Consider the following 7615-nt stretch of genomic DNA (forward strand, 5'->3'; position numbering starts at 1 on the left):
CTAATATGAAGGCCTCGGCCTCTCTGCCCTGTTGTTGGCCTCCAGAGGAACCGGTTGGCCACTGTGTGAGACTGGATGCTGGACTGGATGGACCCTCACTGGCTTGATCCAGCAAGGCTCTTCTGAGGTTCTAATGAAGCCTCAGCCTCTCTACCCTGTTGTTGGCCCTCCAGAGGAACTGGTTGGCCACTGTGTGAGACAGGAGGCTGGACTGGATAGACCACTGGTCTGATCCAGCAGGGCTCTTCTTAGTTTCTTACCAAGGGAAGGCCTCGGCCTCTAGGTCCTGTCATTGGACCTCCAAAACAACTGGTTGGCCATTGTATGAGACAGGATGCTGGACTCCACGAATCACTGGTGTGATCCACTGGGGCTTTTAAAATATATGAGATGCCAGAGATCGCCTGCAACTCCACACTCACTGCAGATGTGAACCAGCTGAGCAAAACTAGTGACCGGTCTCTGTATGGTTCTTATTCAATCTGGATTTTACATTATTACAATTCACCCTGGACTTTGTGGCCTCTTGACCTTGTGGTTTCTTTTCATGTCGCCAACATAAAATGTCTGCACAACGAGGATCCACTTACTGTGCTGGAAGAAGCACACTCTAATCCACAAGAGCTTGTGTTGGAATAAACTCTCTTGAAGCTGCCACAACAATCTATTTTTGCTATGCACAAGGCTGAGGGGGGGGAGGGGGGTTGGCAGACCTACAAAGCTGGCTTATACCTAATCAGACCATTGGTCCATCCAGCTCGGTATTACCTGCTCTGATAGGCAGGGGCTCTCCATTGTCTTGGGCAGAGAAAGGTCTTTCCTCTTAATGGTGGATGTGAGAAACTGAATCCGGAAGCAACTGCATGCCATGCAAGTGTGCTGTCATTGAACACGTGATGCTTATACTGAATCAGACCACTGGAAGATCAGTATTGTCTACTCAGACCGGCAGGGTCTCAGGCGGAGGTCTTTCACATCACCTACTACCCTTTCCTTTTAGTGGGAGATGCCAGGGATTGGATTTGGGACCTTCTGTATGCCAAGCTGAGGCTCTACCACAGAACCACAGCTCCTCCCTCTTTGCGTGTTTGGAACCCGCCCACGTGAAAGAGTTTGGCTAACAACGGAAACACAGGCCGATTTCGTCCAAATTAAAGGACACCTTGTTGGCCTAGTCTGCCCCTAGCACAGGGTTGCCAGGCTCCAGGTTGAACCAGGAGATCTTCTGGCATTACAGTTGATCTCCAGAGAAGAAGAAGAAGAAGAGCAGGAGGAGGGTTGATCTCCAGAGAAGAAGAGGAGGAGGAGGAGGGTTGCAAGCCTCCAGGCTGAACCTGGAGATCTTCTGGAATTACAGTTGATCTCCAGACAAGAAGAAGAAGAAGAGCAGGAGGAGATTGGAGTTATACCCCGCCCTTCACTTGGAGTCTCAGAGTGGCTTACAAACTCCTTTCCCTTCCCCTCCCCACAACAGACACCCCGTGAGGTAGGCGGGGCTGAGAGAGCTCTGAGAGAACTGCTCTGACAGAGCTATGGCTTGCCCAAGGTCATCCAACAGCTGCAAGTGGAGGAGTGGGGAATCAAACCCGGTTCTCCCAGATTAGAGCCCACACACTTAACCAGTACACCAAAGTTTTGGGCAGCACATTTTAGGAAGGGTGTTGACAAGCCCGTGTCCAGAAGAGGGCAACCAGGATGATGAGAGGGTTGGAATCCAAGTCTTAGGAGGAAAGGCTGAAAGAGTTGGGTATGTTTAGCCTGGGAAAGAGAAGGCTTAGAGGGGACACGATTGCAGTCTTCAAATATCTGAAGGGCTGTCACGTAGAAGATGGAGCGGATCTATTCTCCCTTGCTCCGGATTGCAAGACTAGATCTAATGGGTGAAAATGACAAGGGAGTTGTTACCAGCTAAATATCAGGGGAAACTTCCTAATTGTCGGAGTGGTTGAGCAGTGGAACAGTCTGCCTCGTGAGGTGGTGGATGCTCCTTCGCTGGACGTTTTCAAGCGGAGGCTGGGCGACCATCTTTCGGGTATGATGTAGGTGGGTAGGGCTATCTTTCAGCTATGCTCCTGCAGAGTGCAGGGGGTTGGACTAGATGACCTGCAAGGTCCCTTTCAACTCTAACATTCTATGATTCTATGAAACTGACCAGAGAGATTAGTTCCCCTAGAAAAAAATGGCTGCCCTGGTGGTTTGTCTCTATGGCATTAGACTCTGCTGAGGTCCTTCTTCTCCACGAACCTCACCTTCCCAAGGCTCCACCCCCAAATCTCCAGGAATTTCCCAACCCAGAGCTGGCAACCCTGCTTGACTGGAGGACCTATCCTGCAACAATTGGAAAATGAGCCAGGAGGGGTGTCCTCTCAACGACGTCCACTAGAGGACTCCAGAAGCTTTCCGTAGATAACCTAGAAAAGCAAGGTTGGGTTAGAAGTCCAGCTCTGGGAAAGAGCAGTGGTCAGGGTCAGGGGTCATTTCCTGCGGGAGCGCACAGGAGCGGAGCTCCGGCAGTAAGGAGCCCAGGGGGCAGGCACATGCAACAAGCCCCGCCCCCTGCTCCCAGCAGCCCTCAGTCAGGCCATGAGGAGCAAGAAGCAGCCAGGTAAATTGCAGAGCCACCCACACACACCTTCAGGTAGAAGCTCTCCCTCCTCTGCACGTCCCCCCCCCCCAATAGCTAGCAATCCAAAACAGTCCAGTGGAGCCTGAGCGATGGGTGTTGCCTTCTGACACACTTCCGGTGATGTCAGGGGGTGTGGCCTATGCAAATAAGTTATGCTAATAAGTTATGCTAATGAGCTCCTGCACCTCTTTTTCTACAAAATGACCCCTAGTCAGGGTCAAATATTTATCCGCCAGCCAGCCCAGTGACCTGCCAAGAGACGGCGGATGCTGGAATGTACGTGTGTCTAGGGCAGGAACCCTCCTTGAGCCCAGATTCAGGTGGGGGTAGCCACGTTGGTCTGAAGCAACAGAACAAAGTTTGGGTCCAGTGGTGCCTCTAAGACCAACCAAGTGTAATTCAGGGTGCCCTAGGCTGCGGTGGCTCAAGTGGTGAAGACGCTGAACTGCGGGCTGTGGAAGGTCGGTAGTTCGGCAGTTCGAGACCCGAGTGTGCCGCATGACGGAGTGAGCTCCCGTCTCTAGTTCCAGCTCCTGCCAACCTAGCAGTTCGAAAGCAAGAAATTGCAAGTAGATAAATAGGTAGCACTTCGGTGGGAAGGTAACAGCGTTCCGTGTGCCTTGGTGTTTAGTCATGCCGGCCACATGACCATGGAAACGTCTCCGGACAGCGCTGGCTCTTCGGCTTTGAAACGGAGATGAGCACCGCAACCCTAGAGTCGGAGTCGACTGGCTTTCGAGCAAGGGAAACCTTTACCTTTAGGCTAAACTAGCCTAGCTTTCCCCCATTAATATTTCCCCCCCCCTTTGTCTCCCCCCCCCCTGCGGGGGTGGCGCCAAGGAGACTGCTGCGGCAGCTTGAAATTGGCTCCTCCACTGCCCGCCGCTCCAATGGTCCTCACCATTCATTTGCATTGACACTAGAGGTCAGCGCGGGGGGGGGGGATTGGGCTGCACCGCCGCTGCACCTGCCGGGCTGTCAAACTCTGGGGCAGACCCACCCCCATCTCCTCCTCCTCTTCTTTTCTTGTCTTTTTTTAAGGGAGGGGGAGAGGTTGGAAAGGGAAGGTCATGTGGGGAGGGGGGAGCCTGGCTGGCTGGCTGGTGGAGAGGCGAGCGGCGGAAGCAGAGCGGGCGGCTGTGCAAGGCAGCAAGGCTTTCTAGCCTGGAGTGCTGCATGAGGAGGCGCCTCCGCGGGGCAGAAGAGGCGACACCCACCCACCCCTTTCCACGCTGCCTCCTGCTTTCTCCTTGCAGAGTTGGTCTTTTGGAGAGAGAAAGTCTCTCCTTGTTTTCTCTGGGTTTTCTTCTTTTTGTGGACTCGATGCACGCAGGGCTTTTGGCAGGGGGGCAGGTTCAGTTTGGCGCCCTTAAGGGCTGGCACGCTCTAGGCGAACGCCTAGTTTGCCTAGTGAGCGAGCCGGCCCTGAGGGTATCAGCTTTTGTGTGCGTGAACGCTTCTTCAGAAGTAGATCAAGATGGGTAATCGTGTTAGTCTGTCTGTAGCGGCAGAAAAAAGCAAGAGTTCAGGAGCACCTTAAAGACTAAAAATACGTGGCAGGGGTGGAGCTTTCATGAGAAGAAGAGCCCTGCTGGATCAGGCCGGTGGTCCATCTAGTCCAGCATTGTTCACTGGGTATTGGGAGAAGTGAGCAGTGACTCACGAAGGCTCATAACCTACCACTCTTGCTCTCTTCTAGTTACATAAGGACATAAGAGAAGCCAATGTTGGATCAGGCCAATGGCCCATCCAGTCCAGCACTCTGTGTCACACAGTGGCCAAAAATACCAGGGGCCATCAGGAGGTCCAGCACTGGGGCCAGGACACCAGCAACCCTTCCCCAAGCACCAAGAATACAGAGCATCACTTGCCCCAGACATAAGAACATAAGAGAAGCCCATGTTGGCTCAGGCCAGTGGCCCATACAGTCCAACACTCTGTGTCACACAGTGGCCAAAAATACCAGGTGCCCTCAGGACCAGTGGGGCCAGGACACTAGAAGCCGTCCCAGTCGTGCCTCCCCCCAAGCACCAAGAATACAGAGCATCACTTGCCCCAGACCGAGAGTTCCTATCTTAGGTACAAAAAAATCAAAGGCGCAGATATAGAATGGGAGGGACTTGGCTTGACAGCAGCACATGTGAAAGGGATCTGGGTGTTCTGGTTGATCACAAGCTAAACATGAGCCTGCAGTGCGATGTGGCTGCGAAGAAAGCTAATGCAATCTTAGGGTGCATTCACAGAAGCCTTGTGTCCAGATCACGGGAGGTGGTCATTCCGCTCTATTCTGCTATGGACTCAGGCCTCACCTGGAGTCCTGTGTCCAGTTTTGGGCACCACATTTGAGGAAGGATGTCGACAAGCTCGAGCGTGTCCAGAAGAGGGCAACCAAGATGGTGAGAGGGTTGGAAATAATCCAAGTCTTACGACGAAAGGCTAAAAGAGTTGGGTCTGTTCAGCCTGGGAAAGAGAAGGCTTAGAGGGGACATGATTGCAGTCTTCAAGTATTTGAAGGGCTGTCATGTAGAAGATGGAGCGGATCTCTTCTCTCTTGCTCCGGATTGCAAGACTAGATCGAATGGGTGGAAATTACAAGGGAGTCGTTACCGGCTAAATAGCAGGAGAGACTTCCTAACTGTCAGAGTGGTTGAGCAGTGGAACAGTCTGCCTCGGGAGGTGGTGGCTGCTCCTTCGCTGGACGTTTTCAAGCGGAGGCTGGATGACCATCTTTCGGGTATGTTGTAGGTATGTAGGGCTCTCTTTCGGCTGTGCTCCTGCAGAGTGCAGGGGTTGGACTGGATGACCTGCAAGGTCCCTTTCCAGCTCTAACATTTTATGATTCTATGATACCTTGTGGCTAAGAGCCACTGATGGACCTCTGCTCCATATGTTGATCCCATTCATAAGAACATAAGAGAAGCCAGTGTTGGCTTACAAGGGAGGCATTTGCCGGAGGAATTGAATCTCTGTGAAGAGCGTGAGGATCCCAATTCTCTCCCTTCAGATGCTTCTGCCATCATTTCCAATTGCATTTTTTCCTCTCCAGCCAGACTCCAAAACCCGCAGTGAACTTGGATGAGTGTTGCCAGTTCCCCCCTTGCCGCTGGGGGGGCAGGGTTGCCAGATCCAGGATGGGAAATTCCAGGAGATTTGGGGGGTGGAGCCTGGGGAGGACAGGGACCTCAGTGGGGTCTGATGCCACAGGGTCCACCCTCCAAAGTACCCGTTTTCTCCTGGGGAAGCGATCTCTGTAGACTGGAGATGAGCTGTAATTCCAGGGGACCCCCAGGCCCCACCTGGAGGGTGGCATCCCTAACCGGGATGAAGGCAGGATTTGCTGGACATAATCAGCTGGGAGAGGGTAGCTAAGCCCTTTTCTTCTGCCCACCGATTTCCCCCTCTGCCCTACACTGGCAGTGCCTCAGCAAAGAGGGGCTCAGGAAGGCATGCCTAAGACCGGGGTCCCCACCCCGCCGGCACCTTAACTGGTGCCCTTGTTTTGGTGGTTAAGACGCTGAACTGCAGGCTGTGGAAGGTCGGTAGTTCGGCAGTTCGAGACCCGGGTGTGCCGCATGACTGAGTGAGCTCCCGTCTCTAGTTCCAGCTCCTGCCAACCTAGCAGTTCGAAAGCAAGAAATTGCAAGTAGATAAATAGGTACCACGCAGTGCCTCAGCAAAGAGGGGCTCAGGAAGGCATGCCTAAGACCGGGGTCCCCACCCCGCCGGCACCTTAACTGGTGCCCTTGTTTTGGTGGCAGCTCCACTGCAGTGCAGGTTTTAGTCTTTTTCTCACCCGCTGAGCTTCCATGGGTGAGGAGCAATGTTCCCTCTAAGCTGTGGAGTCTTGTGAGCAAAAATTCTACTTTGAGAGCTCCTGGCATGAAAGTTGTGAGCGGGCGATTTGGCTACTGCGTAAATTAGTTTGCTCTGGAGCCCTCCTTCCTGAGCTGAGACGAAAATGTGCGAGCCGGAGGCTAAAAAACTGTGAGCTCGCTCATAAGAACATAAGAGAACATAAGAGACGCCAATGTTGGATTAGGCCAAAGGCCCATCCAGTCCAACACTCTGTGTCACACAGTGGCCAGAAATACCAGTGCCATCAGGAGGTCCACCAGTGGGGCCAGGACATTAGAAGCCATCCCACTGCTGCCCGCCCCCAAGCACCAAGAAGACAGAGCGTCCCTTGCCCCAGAGCCCCTATCTATACCTTGTGGCTAATAGGCGCCACTGATGGACCTCTGCTCCATAGGCTTATCCAATCCCCTCTTGGAGCCGTCCATGCTTGTAGCCGCCACCACTTCCTGTGGCAGTGAATTCCAAGTGTTAATCACTCTTTGGGTGAAGAAGGACTTCCTTTTATCCGTTCTAACCTGACCGCTCTGCAGTTTCATGGAGTGCCCACGAGTTCTTGTATTGTGAGAAAGGGAGAAAAGTACCTCTTTCTCTACCTGCTCTATCCCATGCATTATGCAGAGCTCACACTCACTCAGTTTAGGGGGAACACTGGTGAGGAGGGATCTGAACCCGGGTCCAGCACTCTAACCTCTACACCATGCCGATTGTGTTTGTGCTGTCTAATGACAGCAAAGCACTCTTCGTGAGGCATACTGGAAGACAACGTAATTGAACGACAGCCTGTATCTGTATATTGTTGTTAATATCTGCTCTGAGGAGTTTAAAAATTTTGTAAAGAAAGAGAAAGCAGAAGAGAGAAAGACTGCTCCAAGGTTCTGATACGTTTAGAAATACGCTCTTCTAAACTGGAAACTCTGTGCCCTAATTCCTGAGATCGGTAGTAACACAAAAATATTCTGTACATGCTCAGATGCACTCTTGACTGTAAATCAACCGACCAAAGGAGGGCCGCACCAAAAATCCCAAAGAAGCAAACCCCATTGGGTGCATCCAGACATTACAATAAACCCTGTTTTTTCTTTAAAAAAAACCAAACAACTTCAAAACCAAGGTTAGTTGTCCAATGATCCCTCT

This window comes from Gekko japonicus, unplaced genomic scaffold (assembly GCF_001447785.1).
Source record: "Gekko japonicus isolate JY-2015 unplaced genomic scaffold, Gekko_japonicus_V1.1 scaffold1899, whole genome shotgun sequence".
In the NCBI taxonomy this organism is placed as follows: Eukaryota; Metazoa; Chordata; class Lepidosauria; order Squamata; family Gekkonidae; genus Gekko; species Gekko japonicus.